Below are 18,987 nucleotides of genomic sequence, written 5' to 3' on the forward strand. Positions count from 1 at the left end.
TAGGTTGTGGGTCTTCCCTTAGGTGAGCTGCTCTCTGTGCTGTCTGAAGGGCAATAGAAATTTACAACAATATAAAGAGCTTTGGTGGCACTGCCAACACAACTTAACAACAACTTACCCCCATTTTACATTGTTGTTAATACCATATATCTTGTAGTTGATAAAATATAGTTCTGAAGAATTTTGTCAGATAATTGGGCCTCATTCCGAGTATGGAGGTAGTCATGGTGCTATTTGCGCCATTACTACCTCCCATACCGATACCGTGTCCAGTTTGGTGAGATAGGGACTTACCCCATTCACCAAACCATTCTCCATTCCCATTTGAGCCCCCATAGGGCTCAATGGGAAGGGGGAAGTAGCTAATAACGGTACTGCAATTTGTGGTACCGTTATTGGCTCTGATTTCCTTTAGCGGGTCCCGTCCTTAACGCCTGGTAAAACCAAGCGTTAAGGAAGGGATCCGCTAAGGGAACTCGTAGTAGGGCGCAAAGGGGTTACCGGCACCGATGTCCTTAACGGTGCCCGGTATCCCTTTGCGCCCACCTCGGAATGAGGCCCATTGTGTTTAAACGACCTTTTTAAATCTATATTAGTACATATTTTGTGTTGTATCACATGCATCGATTTTCAAACTAAAATACCTAATTTATTCAAGTTCTTCTTCCTCTACACGCGCTGGATGTTAATTAAGTCTTATGGACTGATGGAGGTTTATTATCGTGGGATAACGCCTGCCCCTTGGCGAAAGGAATTTGTTGGAGACGAGCATTCTCTCAAGTGAAAATATACCCTCCTAGTTCCATTTCTTTTATTAGCCCTATTGTGTGCTCAATTAAAATAAAATAGTGCACAATAAGTTTGTTATGCTGCTGCTAAGTGAGAATGCTTGGAATGGTGCCATAATGGAGACTTCATTCTTACTGAAGAGGTCAGCAATTATTACAAGGTGCTAATGCCAGGTGTTCTCGAATTCGTTTGTAAATCTTTTTTAGTGCAGCATAATACGTGTATCGAGGAAACAAACTCTTTCACTGTCGCAGTATTAGTTCTTCTTATTGCATGTCTATTTGTATGATTTATTTTCTTATTTTTTATTCCTGCACATACTATGAACCAAGTCTTTTGATTATTAGCTGGAGGTGCACTGTTCACAGGCAGGCATTAACTGTGGAAATCATGAGACACCAATTCACTCGTCCTTGACTGGTGCACTTAATCCTACAAAATGCCATGATGGTGTGTGGCCTGGATCAAAATGCCATGATGATGGTGGACTGGATCAAAATGCCATGATGGTGTGTGGCCTAGATCGAAATGCCATGATGGTGTGTGGTTTGGATCAAAATGCCATGATGGTGTGTGGCCTGGATAAAAATGCCATGATGGTGTGTGGCCTGGATCAAAATGCCATGATGGTGTGTGGCCTGGATAAAAATGTTATGATGGTGCGTGGCCTGGATCAAAATGCTATGATGGTGTGTGGTTTGGATCAAAATGCCATGATGATGTGTGGCCTGGATCAAAATGCCATGATGGTGTGTGGCCTGGATCAAAATGCCATGATGGTGTGTGGCCTGGATAAAAATGCCATGATGGTGTTTGGCCTGGATCAAAATGCCATGATGGTGCGTGGCCTAGATCAAAATGCCATGATGGTGTGTGGTTTGAATCAAAATGCCATGATGGTGTGTGGCCTGGATCAAAATGCCATGATGGTGTGTGGCCTGGATCAAAATGCCATGATGGTGTGTGGTTTGGAACAAAATGCCATGATGGTGTGTGGCCTGGATAAACATGCCATGATGGTGTGTGGCCTGGATAACAATGCTATGATGGTGTGTGGCCTGGATAAAAATGCCATGATGGTGTGTGGCCTGGATCAAAATGCCATGATGGTGTGTGGCCTGGAGCAAAATGCCATGATGGTGTGTGGCCTGGAGCAAAATGCCATGATGGTGTGTGGCCTGGATCAAAATGCCATGATGGTGTGTGGCCTGGATAAAAATGCCACGATGGTGTGTGGTTTGGAACCTAAAGAAGAATTTATTCATTGGGTTGAAGAAGAAGAATTTCGTATAGAAGTGAATGAAACTGATGTCAAACCGTAATTGTAACTCTTGTTTATAAACTCTCTGGGCCTGATCCACAGAGTATTTTCCAATGGGATTTCACCATTGTAGAACGCTTCTGTGAATCAGGCCGTGTGTATACAAACATTGGCTTCCTGGTTGGCAGACATATGTGCTCGATTAGCACAAGTTACACAAGTTAGCACAAGTTACACAGCGCAGTGATCTAAAGACTCCAAACAGCTGGAACCTCAGAGCGCCCTTTGCAAAAAGTGAGGTCCTCTAATAGGTCAGAAACAATCAAGAGAAGGGGTGGGGTGGAGTCTGAGTTTGTGCCTCTATGTGAAAAACGAATCCTTCGTTTCCCCTGCCTCAGGAAAATAAAACAAAGAAAACAGACAAATGGACAACGGGAGACATTCACTGTCCAGTTGTAAAGGAGTGTATCCAGTGAACATTCTGATGATTGTAGGGCAACCCAGCGCATCTGTGTATTTGGATACTTATTTCCTCGAACAATCCTAGACAATGTAACATGTTTATTTCCTAGTTATGTTTTTTTGCTGACATACTGTTTGATACAGCCTGATTCCAAACATTCCACCTCAAAGCACTGTCACATATATTGAGTATAGACCTGGAAAGGACAGCACCTGCCTAATAAGTAGGAGCGACACATTGGGCTAGGTCTTGCTTAGTTGTTCAATGCCTGCTTTCAATGGCACACCTGTGAAATGTTTGTTTGTTTGTTTGTTTATTTATTGTGCGCACCGGACCCTGGGGTAGCAGGGCGCATGTGTCAGGAAGGCTTACAGCTTAGGTACAGTAGTTACAAATTTGCAGCTTAGCTGCAGAAGTTGCATATTTACAGAGCAAGGTGACAATCAGTTTTCTTGACTCCACAGGAGGAACAAGTATAGACAGTGTGTGGACAGCAAGTCATCATATCTCTAGCGTTTACATAATAGTAAATCTATGTCCGGTACAATAGATGAGGTAGGTATACATGGGGAGAGTGCGTGTTACGTAGTCTTCTCAGTGAGCCAATTTATTGTGTTCTTTCTGAATTTGTTAAACGTTTGGTCAAATCTGAGTGTGTGAGGTAGGGAGTTCCACAATTGAGCTGCCCTAACTGGGAAGCTGGATCCTCCAATAGTGGTCAGTTTAAATCTAGGCACTAGAAGGCAGTTGGGGCTGACTATTCTTGTAGGTCTGGTGGAATTTTTTCTGGTGAATCGTTCTGTTAGGTAGCGTGGGGCTTTGTTGTTTAAACATTTGTGGATGAGGGAGGCAGATTTGAGGTTGATTTTTTCTTGGGTAGATAGCCATTTGTATTTCCGTCTTATTTCAGAGATATGGGCTCTTCTGGGGATATTTAGGGCCGATCTAAGTGCATTGTTTTGGAGCACTTGTATTCTGTTGATGATTTGTTTAGATGCCCCTATGTAGAGTGAGTTGCAATAGTCTAGTTTTGACAGAATAAGGGCTCTGGCTAAGATTAGGCAGCTGTCATCTGATAGGAATTGTTTCCCGGCTCGTATTAGTTTGCATGTATAGGCCATAGTTGAGGCCAGTGAGTTCACCTGTTTGGTGAGGGAAAGGGTTGAGTCGAGGTAGAAACCTAGGGTTTTTACTTCTCTGGCAACCTTAATGGTGTTCCCATCAATGATAAATGCTGAGTAGTTTGGGTTGAGTTTGGAGATGCGAGCTGTGGTGCCCAGGATGTTGAGCTCTGTTTTGTCATCGTTCAGGCATAGGCTGTGGTTGGTCATCCATGCCTGAACGATGCTATAGACTCTGTTCACAAAAGCCAGGTCTTTTCCATAATCCCTGGTAAGTGGTAGGAGAATCTGGGTATCGTCTGCATAGTTGGTATAGGTGATACCCAGATTGTCAAGATCGTCAAAGAGTGGCTTGGTGAAGATATTGTAGAGTGTTGGTCGAGACATAGGATCCCTGGGGCACTCCACAAGTGATGGGTATCGGGTCTGCTGCCGCTGTGGAGGAGAACACCCTCATGGTCCTTTCACTGAGGAATGACTGTATCCAGACTATGGCCTCCCCTGAAAAGTGAGCCGCAGAGTCCAAGTTGTTACATAAGACTCTATGGTCCACCAGGTCAAATGCGGCTGAGAGGTCTAGTAGGAGGAGGAGTGCTAGTTTACCCTCGTCTCTGAGTGAGTCTGTTTGGGCTTTTAAGTCGATAAGGGCAGTCTCTGTGCCATGTTGAGGTCGGAAACCGGATTGGCGGGCGCCAAGGAGGTGGTTCACCTAAAGGAAGTTCTGAATTTGGGTGTATGCTACCTTGTCTAGAATGTTTACTAAGAAAGGAACCGTTGTGATGGGCCTGTAGTTTGTGGGAATGTTCGGGTCCAGTGTTTGTTTTTTCAGAAGGGGGAGTACCCAGGATTCCTTTAGATTGCGCGGAATGGTGTCCGTGGTGAAGGAGGCATTGATCAATTTAGTGATGAAGGGAGCAAGGTCTCTAGCAGCGTCCTTGATCAGTTGTGCTGGGTATTGGTCGCCTTTGCAGTTGGATGGTTTGAGTGCTGGAATGGTTTTCTCTACCTCGATCACTGAGACTTTAGAGAAGTTGAATTGAGTGACTTCTTTGGGCTTAGGCATAGGTTTTTCGTTCAGACCAGTTTGGGCAGATAGTGAAGCTTTTTTTTGAGCAATTTTAGTTTGGAGGTTGGCCACTTTGTTGGTTAGTGCCAACTGTATATCTGTGCACCAGGTTTTGTCTTTAATAGTCATCCTGTACTGCAATAAGGGTTTCCAGTTTTTTTAGAATAGAGAAAAGCTCCTTCATACTGGAGTTGGCTTGAGAGATCCTGTTGTTGTAGGTTTCTTGTTTGGCCAGGATGATATCCTTTTTATATTGCCTTGAGATGTTTATTAGATTTGTTTTATTTTCTGCGGTAGGGTGTAGGTTCCATACCGTTTCGCATTTTCTTTTTTGTAGTCTTAGATTTTTTAGGTGAGTTGTAAACCAGGAGTTAAGGTGCTTTTTGGGATTACTGTTCCTGAGTTTTAGTCGAGCAATGTTGTCGAGAGCAGTGGTCATAACATTATTGAATTTCTCGACTAGAAGGCCTGGGTCGGTATGGTCTGGTAGGGAGTTAAGATTGGGTAGGATATAGGGCAGGATATTGTCCGCTGTAATATTTTTCTTGTTTCTGGTTAATGTGGGTACGGCTAGGGGTGGTGATAGGGCAGTAGGTCTTTTGGTATTGAGAGAAAAGGAGATTTAGTGGTGGTCAGTCCATATTTGGGGGACAATGGATGTAATGGAAAGGTTGCAATTATGACTGGAAATCCAGTCCAGAATTCTCCCTTTGGTGTGGGTGGACATATTCACTTTTTGAGTGAATCCTAATTCTGTCAGGATGTTGGCTACAGAAGTGGCCTGGTGATCATTGATATCGTTGTACCCAAGATTAACATTTTTTAGCTTCTCAGCGAGAATGGTGGTAATGTCTTCATTGAAGGTGCAAATTGGGCCTGGGGGGTCTATAGAGGAGATGGATATTTAATGTTTGCGAGTTGGTGGTGGTAGGTAGTTTGATGGAAAGAGATTTGCAGGATTGAAAGTTAGGTGTAGGGGTGATTCTCATGGAAAGATTAGTTTTAGCAATGATCGCTATCCCTCCACCGCGAGCATCTGATCTGTCAGCTCTAAGGATAGTGTAGTTGTTTGGGACTGCTAGCGTTAATGCTGGACCTGCTGCCTCGTGGAGCCAGGATTCAGTAATGGCGATGAAGTCGAGGTCATTTTCCAGGATAGTGTCTGCTATGTATGTAGCATGAGCCACTAACGATCTAGCATTAATTAGTGCGCCTTTTAGGTCCGGTACAGGCTGTAGTGTAGGACGTGGGTTGATGATGGGCTTACTTCTATTGGGGTGGGGTTTGCGGTTAGGGGGAGCAGTAGTTTCCAAAGGTGGAAGTGGTTTCGGTCGGAGGTGATCCAGGTTAATGTTATATTTCTTGACGGGTTCGAATATTTTGGATAGTCGTGCTCGGAGTCTGTGGTTTCTCTGTGCTATGTTACAAAGGGAGTTAGAGGTGGATTGCATGTGAGAGGCTTCTATGCCCTCTGGGGGCAATATTAGTGGCATGGTGAGGTAAACAGTAGTAATAAGAAGAGCTATCAGATTAATGATTGATGTTTGAATGACTAGGTTTGGCAGGTATGAGTACATAGTGTTATGGGTGGTTGAGCTGGGGCCTGCTATTGCATACATCGATCAGATATTAGATAGCATAGGGCTAGATAGACAGAGTTGGCTGGGTGTTAGTGGAGATAGGCTAAATACAGCACTCAAGTATTTTGGCAAGATGAGCTAAGAGCAGTGACCAAGTGTTGGGCAGCGTAGGCTAAATACATCAGTCAAGATATAAGGCAGCATAGGCTAAATGCAACAATCACATATAGGTCAACATAGGCTAGATGCAACAATCAAATATAAGGCAGTGTAGGCTGAATACATCAATCAAGATATAGGGCAGCTTAGGCTAAGTACATCAATCAAGATATAGGGCAGCATAGGCTAAAAGCAATAATCAAAGTATAAGGCAGCGTATGCTAAATGCAACAATCACATATAGGTCAACATAGGCTAGATGCAACAATCAAATATAAGGCAGCATAGGCTAAATACATCAATCAAGATATAGGGTAGCGTAGGCTAAAAGCAATAATCAAAGTATAAGGTAGCGTAGGCTAAAAGCAATAATCACATATAGGTCGGCATAGGCTAGATGCAACAGTCAGTTGCAATGTACCAACCAAGCCCGAAAATCCTCTTAAGGCTGTGCGTTGTCACTCATACAGATGTCTAATTTTATCTTAACATTAGTTTGCAATCTTTTTCACAAACATATTTACTTCCGGGTGGAAAGTGTCATTGAATTGTAAAGAAATCTTTATTAAAACACTTCTAATACTTATATACATTTATACATTTTACAAATTGTAGTTTTATATGCTAGATACACGTTTGTCATGCAATCTGTATTTGCAAAAGAGAAATACTGCACCTAACAATAGACTTTAAGTAAGGCAAGCACGTGGATCTACTTACCACTTTTCTTATTTAAGACAATTTTCCGTAATTATTCAACCTGACTTACCGTATTCTGTTAATTTTGTTTGAGGTGAGGGAGTTGCAACTGATACATTCGAGCCAAATCGTTAGGATTCCCCAGATGCACGGCCCTTCAAATAGGACATTGGTGAAATATAGTTCTCCAGATTCTGATATGCTAATTATGGAGTGCATGGTATTGTTCTAGTACATTAATGACAATGCTATTATGTTGCTAAGGAAGTTGTTGTTGTTGTGGTTGGCCTCTTTGTAACTTTTTGGGAGAGAAGCTGTTTTGGAAAATGGGGATTTTCTCAGACTGTGTGAACATGTCCCTGACATTCTGCTGTTTAGTTTGTAGCCAAAACAACACTGTAGTTTTACTTATGTTATGATTCTGTAGTTCAAGACTCTCTAGGATAATATAGCCTTATAGACCAAGGCAGCGGGTCACTATCGATGGATAATGACCTGCCTCCAAGTTATGCAGAGGGCCATAAGTTGAGGATGGGTCATTACCCCCAAGCTATAAAGACCCCTCCCAAGGTTTATAAAGCTATTAGCACATAGTGGAACTAGCAAATCCTTTGTTGGGGTTTTGGCTGTGAAGTAAAAACAGTTTGGGTAATTATGAGAAAGTAAATAACAAACTCAGTAAATTTAATGTGTTTTTGTGTAGCATTTAAACAACAAGGAGTCTTCATATGTTAAGCATTTCAATTACAAACTTGGTTAAAGTGTCAAGGGTTTAACATGAACATGCATTAGGGGTCATATAAAAGTAAATTTGTTCTCTATAAGAAAGTGAAAGCTTTTTTTTTACCATGATTTAGCTTTCTCTATGCTATTTTAAATAAGGGGATGCACTGAAAAACAGGACCTCCTAGTGAGGAAGTGTCTTGTTGAGAGACATATTACCTGGGCATTGCATTATTGTTTCCCTGTCTGTATTTGAAGTCGTAATGTTCAGAATGTAGTTCATACCAGTAGGTATGTCATGAACTCTGGACAGTCTGATTGGCTGAGAGGAGGTCACCAACGATCTCCATGTGCTAATATTCCTTCAATATTCTAGCTTTTACCAATAACAAGGGATCAGACTTCTCTTAGAAGCATTCCTTTTGGATTCTGAACATACATTATGGACGCAATTTTGATCTAGCAGACAAATTGTTAGCTGCGTTACCACAACACTTTGGACCCGATTTACAAAGCGTTTTAATGGGATTTTCCAATTGAAAAACGGTTTTGTAAATCAGGTCCGTTGAACCGAATGTTCACTGCCCTGTAGGCTCTGTGACACTGGAGCAAATCACTTCATTTACAAATACTGCTATTAGCACATATTAAGAAAACTTACAAATGGGCAAAAACGTAGTTATTGGCACTAAGTGATAAATCTCACTTTCTGTTCTGGCAGCTCTCCTCACCTCCCAAAATTAAGCATGTGGTGAGGCCTTCGGTTTTCTACTTCAAGTGTTGCAAAATAATCCTTCCCTACCTCATTTTTCTCAAGAAAGAAACTGTCATCAATGATGCATTTTTATGCAGGGTTGACTGTATGAGCCGCACGTAAAGTTGCCTCCCCTCCACACCTATCACAGCTTCTAGATAGCAACAATATCTGCAGGCAATCTCCCAATGAGCTTGAAAAGGTGACCAGGTCATCCCTCCTCCACCAGCTCTGCTGATAAATACATCAGATTCAAAGATCTCTGTATGGCCCACAACCCTTTCAACCGTCAATGTTCCCCATTCATCATCCTCTCTGAATGTAATACTGCCTATGCCATTTCCGACCTAGAAGCATTTGTCCCTGCTTGGATAATCTGCTTTGAGTTCTTCCCTTCTTCAAGACATGCTCCAGCAGGATATCTTTTGCTGTCCTGACCTCATAATTCTGTAACCATCATTGCCCTTAAATAAGGCCCACCCCCAATTACCTTGCTTTCTTCAAGGATTTACAAACATGCAACTCCAACATCCTGGACAGAATGACTTGATCGTGTTCAGATCCCTCCATGGGCATTGCTTAGCAAGAAACCACACGACCATTGGTGAACGTCCAGCTGAAGAAGTAGCTGCACATAACGACAACTCTGTGTGCGGGCAAAGTTGTGAAATGCCACCTGCAGTTCATTTTCAAAGCTGTGATATTTCTACCCATCCTCCACATGCCAGGATCCATATTCGATGATGTTGGAGCCAAAATGGAGGTACTGATGTTTTGTGGGTGACATTGGTAGCCGCTTAGAATCTCCTTATTGTGATCCCTGGCCTGATTATGCGAAGAACATGCACACACACAACCATGTAACCAGTGCTTCAAAATGATTCCACACACGTGGAGGCAGGCTAGCACATTGGAAGCTTTCTTCGTGTGATATCTGTTCCATGATGGTTATGTAATGTGTTGTTCACTCATGCTATCGTTCATATCGTGTTGGGGTGGTGACGTGGTTAATGAGTGTGTGTTATTGCCTTCCATTCCTTTGGTCTCTTAACACTGTGGGCTGTTGTTCGACTGGAAGATCTGAACACTCAGATTGCACAGGTCCTACACCACGCTGCCTCTGGCGTTTGTTGTCTTGTTGGCAAGGGCCGCTTAGTCACAGATGGCAGGCTTCTGTAAACGATGAGCATTCTTGGAAATCCGCCAGGGAAGCACATGTGAACCTGCTAGTGTGGAGGGACACACTGCTTCCCCAGACACGCGTCCTCGGCAAACGCTCTGCAATGGTGTGAATGGCTGTATTGACCTACAGCATGAAGCGCCTTTCACGTCCCAAGGGGAGAAACGCAATCCCGCTGCTGAGAAACTGTGACGTACACACGTACAGTTGTAGTGGCGTGCACTTGAGAATGGCTGAAAAAGGTTCAAATACTCTGGCACTAGTAAAGATACACTATTATTTTGCACCTCATTAGAATCATCCGAAATTGGTGTTTCCTTAAAGGGCTCTCTCATCGTTAGATGGATTGATTGAACCCACTGAGACAGAAGCGAAGATGGTTTCCAGCCTGCTGATGTTTAACGAAGGAAATGACTTCGGATAAAGTCATTTGGTGCAGCGGCGACATTTTATCTCTGCATGTTGACCTACAAACACATGGTTTTCTAACAGTAAGATGGGCTGCATGAGTTAGGTGCTCGCCTCTAACATCTATGAACAGCAAACAGGTTAAAATCACTGCAAGGCAGGCATGGCACTTTAGCCTTCCGAATTTGATATATTGAGTACCATTTCACGAGTAACAATTTTAGCGCTTAAAACGAAGTGCAAGTAATATTACATAAGGTACTGTACAAAACCCAATATTTTTCACAACGGGTGCAAGATGTTGTACAGTGTCGCAGACGTGGGCCAAGCACTGCTTGATGGCTAGCTCATATTTTCTCTGCTAGATGTGATAAGTGCATGGGTCTTGAAGGTTACCAGATAAAAAATAAGTTAGCCTAATAGTGGTACCATTTCTGCAAGGACCTGTGTTTTTTCTTTTGTGCTTTCTATACAACAATGTGGACTGTTGGCCTGTTCTGCACTCCTTTTCCAAGCATTCTTTTCAATTAGATCTGTACAACCAATCATTGTAAGGTAATGCATTGTACTTCAGTAGCATAAAATGACATACGTATGTGAAATCTGAAAAGTAATAAATACCTAAATTATACACCGTTACTGAAGAGATGAAACTCACCACTTATGTAGAGGAAAGGGTGATGAGATGGAAGGATTGCTGAATCCCACAGCTTCTGCACTGATTACAGTGGCAGTGCACTGACCAGTGTTGTGGGTAATGTTCCACGCTGATTTGTCCATCTACCACTTCCCTCTAGATCCACTCCCTCACACCAGGTACCGCAGCGCTCAGGCTCCACCACTTTAAACCGTGCCTATGCCATATTCATTGTGGTGATAATGTCACCACCTAATTGGAGGTAACATAGAATTGATGGGTCAGGTACCCAACTATTATGGTCGCGCTTGGCCATGGGCCCATTTTTCAGATAGTAAAGTGGGTGTCGTGTTTGTAATCCTGCTTCCTCATGTAGACAATCCAACGGCGGATGCCAACATTCTCCGTCACTATGTTGCCGTAGTTTCTGAAATTCGGGTTACAATGTACTGGTAAAGATGTTGGAAAGCCAATCCATGCACATTAGTGTAAAGGCCTATGATAAAATCTGCAAATGATAAGAATGAGATTAAAGAGCTTCAGTTTGCTTATTTTGGATTCTCATTATATATTTGCACAATATGATAAAGACAATTCCTCTCCATGTGTTCTATAGCTTTGTGCATTTGACACATTTGAAGAAAGGCGGCTTTCAGTTATGGATTTGTCACCTTCTTCAACCACTCGCGAATATAATTTAAGATTATTTGTACTTTGTATATCATTGGGTTCATTTGTCACAGTGATTTCATCATTCAGCGTTTTACACATTATGCTGTTTTTCATAGATATATCACTCGAATTTAGATTTAACATTAAAGAATCTCGTGCACAAACAGAATCGCTGGTTGAACATTTTAGCCTTTCTTCATTAGTTATGTATATTGTTCATTTAACAGCTGCGTTTACAAGCTTCTCACCTGTCAATTGAGTAATACGAGTTTGGCCACTGTCCATTTTGTTTGTGGACCTCTAATTGGTGAGCCGCGTGGGAGACCACAATTTTCTGAGGTCTGCTCCTACCGATTTAGAGCGGGAGGAACTTCTCGTTTTGGCAGATGTCTTCGACTTCCGTGGCAGGGTGTCGACATCTGTATCCACATCTTTATCTTGGGTGTCAAGGCCCGCGGCATCCATTCTGACCCTCGCAGATAAGTCAAGGGCGGGAGGCATATCCGCACGTAATGTATGCACGAAGATTGTATTTAGACATTGCCTTGCAGCGTATAACAACTTATAGCAATAGCCTCACCAAATACTGCAGGCGGTATTGCTGTGCTTAAGAGCAGTGGCCATTCAGCATACAGTTGTATGTGCAATGTGATGTTATTTGTATTGATTATTCATGTTTCAAGCAAACTGCATTTTCTCAACTGAACTAGAAACGAATATGCAGTTCAGGTCATACTGGTGTTGTTTCTACCCCAAGTGAAAGTCAACCATCAGTCTAGGACATGATATGGTCATTGTAGGTTTTCTTCTGGAAAACCACAATTAACTAGGAGTTGTTGCGATCAGTGAACATACTAATGCTGCTCCTGTCAAAATGTGTCCCTTGGTGGTACATCCCAAGTTAGAAATCAGTGGCATGCACTTAGCACAATAATCTTGTGTTTTGGAACAAAACCCTCCTTATTTGATCTTCAAACCAATGTTTTATAGGACAGCCTACTTATAATATGCTGCACACTTACTATATATTTAGTTTATTTTTGCTCTACTCTCTACTCTTCTGCCAGCAAACCTCCTAGGTGGGAAGTGCCAGAGAGTGCCTGAACAAAGGACAAGGCTGTTGCCTGCAAACATTCCCCTCCGTTTTGGGCCGTCCGCCTTGAAAGGATACCACAAGCCCTGCAAAGATGCTCGGAGGAGTGCCACACAAGCATCAACCAGCGTCTATCTTTTAATTATTGTGACCGGCTGCACCACTGACTGTTGTCACACTGCAGTCACTAAAGCCATCCGAGATGCCTCGACCAGTGTTCCAGATCCTCCAACCAGCACAGAGACAACAATTCTTGACCACAGGCTGCCGTGTAGGCCAGACTGCAGCCATCTGTCCAGTCTCGCTTGGCGAACTAGCTGCCGCCTGATACCTGCACCTGTCTCCCGTCTTGCACTCTGTTGCAGGAGCTGCATAGCCTCCTGGAACCAACTCGACACTCTCGAGCATAAAGAAAATCTTAAGCTCCAGGTACATTGTGGTTCTGTCCCCCTGGTCCTTCTCTGAAGGCCCCTAGTGACATTTACGACCCCTCGCTACCCTCCTGTCAGTATCCTTAATGCATCCCTTTCCTTTGTAAAACTGTATGTCCTCTCTCTTCCTTTACAGTGTGGGTTGTATTTTGCAGTGTGCTAGAACTGCCTGTTGTAATAATAATAAAGTAGATATTTTTATACAACCTTGATTGGACAGTTCCTTTTATCATTGGGTAATAATTGTATTTTCACTTTGTTGCAACTAACCAAAGATCCACGACCATGCAGAGATAAGCCTGCAGTTCCGTCCATGTTACCAAAATTGGACAAGGAGGTTTATAATTGACTTGTGTTCCAATCTGTTCCGATCCATTCCGGTGTACTTGAGTTGCGGGGCTGATTCATGGTTTGGAAACCAATATTAATCCCTGGAACACTGGTGCCCCGGAAGTTTATTCGTCAAACCCTCCTTTCCCACTTCCGAAATGCACCTGAGGGCTAGTGTTGAAAGTGCTGCGTCCTAGTTGGTACACGTGCAGAGGTCCTGAACAGCTGTGCACATGCTTTGGTAAACAAATGCATGTGCATTTAAAATTGGGATTGCCTCATTTCTATTGGGCATACTCCCATTCGAATGAGGCAATGCCCCTCTGAAATCCACAGCAGCTGATTTTATGGACATTATTTCAGTTGAATAAAAGGGGATTTACTGCCCCTGCACAGAAAACAGCATGATGCATTATTTGCACAGGGGTCCCAATTTGGGTAATGAGACCCCACGTGCTTTCAGTGACTAGACCACAGGCACCTACTCTGGGTTTCTGACAAGCAATGGGCACTCTAACATATGCACTTTTGTGCATGCATTTAGTTGAAAAGGAGTTTTTTAATGTATTGATCTATTTTGTGTGGGGTTTTATCTATGCCAAAACTAAAAAGGATATGTTTGTAACTTAAATATTCACATTGTATCTATGCCTTTCATAATTATAGAGGTTACCCTGTGAATAACCATGCAACGCTAGCATTTTGGACTGATTGAAATTATATGATTTATATGGAATATATTGTAGACAAGAGGAGGATTTGCCAATTTACAGAATATGAAAAAATACATTGACAGCACAAGATAAATTCAAAGTCTAAATAACTGATATATCTACATAACACCATTGAAATAAATAATATATATACACAGTTTGAAAAATACTGACACATACACCTAAACTATTGTACATCCTATCCATAGCACACCATATCTGCAACACATGGCAGAACACGATAGTCTTGTTCTTTTTACAGCAATAAAACCTTGCATAGTAGTACAATGAATGTGCACAATTGAAATATATACGAAATGCACAATGTGACCTGGCTTGACATGTTTCAATCCCCTCTATATTATGGGATCTTCCTCAGGGCCAAAGGATATACTTGAAGGTTTGTGATTGCTCAAGCCTGTGAATCAGAAGTTAAGAACAGAAAAAGTAAAGTGCGAGAAAGGGGGTAATATAAACATGATTCAATGACCCGATTAACATACGATGTGCACAATGAAAGGAGAATAATCTCCAGTCCTGAAACATGTGTGTGTCATTACTCGTTCATGAAAGTGCGCGCGATTTTGTCATCTAGTTTTGCAGCATTCGCTGGTATGCTCTGAATTTAGCTTACAATACCTAGGAAATAGAAGAGCAGTAAATATTACAACGGTTTTCCTTTAGATGGGTATCAGTTGAAATATACATTTGGGCACATACTCCCCATAATTCAAAACATGTTGTGTCCAATTGCATCTAATGAAATGTCTTTCGCCGTTTATCAGCCTTGACAGCTCCATGAATATATCTTGAAGTGCTCTCTGGCCTGCAACCTCGCGCAGGATGGATTTAGCTCTCGCGATTGTGATCTGAAAGCTTGGAAACAGGCATTTAGTGCAGCATGTGGCTGGAAGCAGAGTCGCCTTAGGGAAATAACAAAACAGCATCTTGTGCAATTGGGAAATCACACGTTTTGCTTTACTTATAAATGCATTAGTTCGCTTATACACAGTGACTTTGCACTACAAAAATGCACTTTGCACCCTGCTAAATTGGCCTAATTCGCACAAAAAAGCACTAAGTAGAGCAAACGTAGTGCTTTTTTTGTGAATTAGCCGCATTTAGCATGGTGCAAAGAATACTTTTGCAGTGCAAAGTGTCTTTACCGCTTTATGAATTTGGCCTGGTTCAATGTGTTTTTGGCAGTGCAAAGTCACGTTGCACCGTGCTAAACGTTCCATGAATAGTGCTTTTTTTGTGAATAAAGCCCATTTTGCATGCTGCAAATGTTGCAGTGCAAAATCCCTTCCCTCCGTGCTACATGTTCGGTGAATTAGGCCCTTAGTCTGAGGATTCATTACCATCATAATAGTGAAAAATAGTGTGCTCATTTTTTTTCCCACAAATGCAAAATGTTCATATGTAAGAGCACGACCACTTTAAAGGGATTTTAGTTTCTGGGAACGTGCACTTGTGGGGCCACACCGAAAACCAAAGAAATTAAGGCATCCAAGAATCTCTGGTTCCCCGTCTGTCTTTCATCACAATCACAAAAAATAACTTTATATGCTGTCCCAGTTAAAATACAAATATGAATGAGTACTGCGCCAAGTCCCTTTATTCCCTTCATCCTGGATGGAATGAGAGCAATTAACATGGGCTATTACAAGGGCAACATTATCAGTTCATAATACTCTCATTCTAGCCCAGGTAGAGATGGTGGTGGCGGTCACGTGAAAGGTATACAGGCTGGGATGCACATGAAGGCCTCAGATCAGTAGCCATACTAAAAAAGCGAACCATTCCCCACCATAGACACAGAGCTCGGGTGATCATACTCACAGAATGAGCAAATGCTCAAGCATAGATAGAGGAGGCAGCTTGGCAGCAACGAGGAAGGTGTACATATCATAGCGTGTGCTGAGGAAGACACATTTAAAGTTACCAGAAAAGTGCACACATCCAAATAGGAGAGGGCTATTGTTTTTTAAGTGGTGGTGTCACGAGTGAGCAAAAAAACACTTTTGGCTTGCAACATATTGATGGGTTGCCCGCATCACACATGGTCATGCTGGGATTTGAACCCAGTCTGCATTTTCCGTACTTGACCACCATTTCGTCAAGCTCATGAACTAAAACAATATCCTGTTTTGTAGACAGAACATTGACAACACACACACATCACATGATGACCCACCATGACAGTATTGTAAACATTCCTTTTAGAAACATGTTATAGACAAGAATAGTTCTACTTAATCTGTATTTTCTCTATCATCCAAGGAAATACAGTACCAGAATACTAATTGATGTGGGATTTAAAAATTCATTTTGGGTTTCACTACTGCATTTCAAAACAAGCCCCCCAGAAAACTGCCTGATAAGGTCACCTGAAATTAGTAATTGTATGAAACCGAGTGCAGATTGTCATTCATGATGCGAAGAAGAACATTTGAAATTGTAAAAAAAAAGTTTTGTTTAAAATAATTAAACCTCACTGTAAGCTTGCCAGAGGCCTTTCATGTAGTCATCTCTCGGCGGTCTAGAATGATTTCCATTGTGATAGCCTGCATGAAAAGAAAGAGCAGGCAAAGGCCAGCCTTTTGAAAAAAGACAGCACAGTACTATACATTGAGATCCGATGATTTGTCCAGGATCACAGTATTGTTCTGTGGCAAAGCCGGGATATGAGCCTCAACACTTAGGTCTCAATATCTCAAATCTGGTTGCATAGTCCCCTCTCTCATCTAGTTATTTGTGCTCTAGATTGGGGGTTGTTGAGCAGATTTTACAAACCTCATTTTAAGGTACCAGACTTTAGAGCTGCACCACACAGATAGCATGTTAACTATCTCTGTCTGGTGCAGTTAGTTTTGTGTATCAGAGCAGGTGTTAATATCACCAAAATTTGCATCAACCTGAGAAAGAACAGCTGAATAAGTTTGCTAGGATTTGGTACTGTGATCTGGCATATGAACATAACATCACCACTTAACATACTGTGCTAGTGATTGAACCATTGTGGCACTCAAACTTAAAGGGTCTGTCACCTGAAATGCATACCTATCACCAGCATCGCTGTGTGGTGGGAACTTTTGCATATATATAATAAAGTAAGGAGTAAGATGATTATTTTACTCCACTCACACCTTCACCCCTTAATTAAGCACCTCTGTAGGATCTTCCGGCACTCCAAGTCCTGACAAAATGGACTGTGTGCATAAATAAACTTACAAAAACAAAATGTATTCAAAGTATTGCGACCAATATTAAAACATGAAAACAACCCTCACATCACACAGTGTAGTTCCTGACCAAGGAAAAAACAATTTCTAAAATATAGAACACAAATCATACAAATGCACAGGACACAAAAGATATCACAAACCAAAACACAAAAATCTCAATGTGTCGTTAAAATGACGATCCCAACATGTTTCTGTTCTTCACAGCCCATCTAGGGCGAACATTCTTCAGGGGATAGTTTAAAACATCCAAGAATCTCCTCAACACCGTGAAGACTGGGTTGTTTCTGGCACCCTCAGTGGAAAAATAACGGGGCCTGTGGGAGGGAAACAGAGGAGACTGTTGGCCTATAGGGTGAGGCAGGTACTACAAAATGTAGAAGGGAGGCGGGCACGAAATGTCTGCCAACCTCAGGGGGTCACAGAAAAATGGACCATTACAATTTACCTTCAAATGGTGAACTGTATATGCGCGTCAGAAAATGACAAATTTCAAGTCTCTCGTCAATGGGAAACCATTACATCAAAAGGTGTCACTGTTCGCCAGGATATCGCTACACCTAAAAGAAACAAACCACAACCAGAGAACATATGCTCTGTGTCAGACCGGAGATAACACATCATGGGCATAAACAAGAGGAAACCATAAGTGTAATCATTGTTACCTCCACAGATGTATGGATGGGTGCTACGGAGGAAAATGCACCAAAAGGATCAGATCCAAATGACTCTATTGCTTGTCAAAGTATCAATCTGGAAAACAAATGTGGTGGTAAGCGACCCACAATGTCCTCCAATACCAGGTTGGGCCACCTAAAACCCCCAAACAGCTAGTCGAGTGAAGTGCAGCTATTTGGAAAGCACAACTGACATATAAATACATAGGTATGTATAGGTGCCCAAAGTGACAACACATGCACAATTATGTGCCTCAGATGGAAAAACGCACGGGTGCCCGCCGTGGAGCCTATGAAAGACTCCAACTAGGTGATGGGAGGATAACGGCAGGGGGTGTCTATGCGGGGTACCCATTACCCACATCCAATTAAAGACAGCACTTAGTGACCTCTGTAGGGACTGGATAACCTAGGAAGGCAGTAAATATCACCGCAGAATCTGGGGTGCCTCGACACTGATGTGCGCACATGCAACGAAACAAAGCGTGTGTATAAAAGCCTCATCAATCATGGGTGCCAGCACACCTACCTGTGGTGCCTGTTCGCTCCATTGCGAAATTAAACACTGGACAGCGATCGAACGCCATAAACCAAGCAACCGCGGGAGAATGCAGGCAGAAAACGCTGTCTGTATAGCTAAATCCGAAAGATGGATGTAAACACTAAGAAGGGACAATACTCAATGGATCTGCAGGGCACTAAAAAACAAGCGGCCATCTTAGCACAGCAAGGAAGTATATGTACAAGCCCACAGTGTTAAGGGAATTCATGGATACGACGATATTAAAGATCGAATGAATTCAACATTTGAACCAATTAACAAATGCATCGTATTGTGAAGTATACACCAAGTTATGCAAACATTTCAATTGACAAAACATCTTATTGAATACCATGCAAACTGTAGCATTTCAAGTTGTGAATGGCAAACCCCCAGTTGCTCACAATACTAAAGGGTTTTGATGGAAAACCAAGCACACTCATTT

The sequence above is a fragment of the Ambystoma mexicanum genome, chromosome 12, assembly GCF_040938575.1.
Source record: "Ambystoma mexicanum isolate Mex_15411 chromosome 12, UKY_AmexF1_1, whole genome shotgun sequence".
Classification (NCBI taxonomy): Eukaryota; Metazoa; Chordata; class Amphibia; order Caudata; family Ambystomatidae; genus Ambystoma; species Ambystoma mexicanum.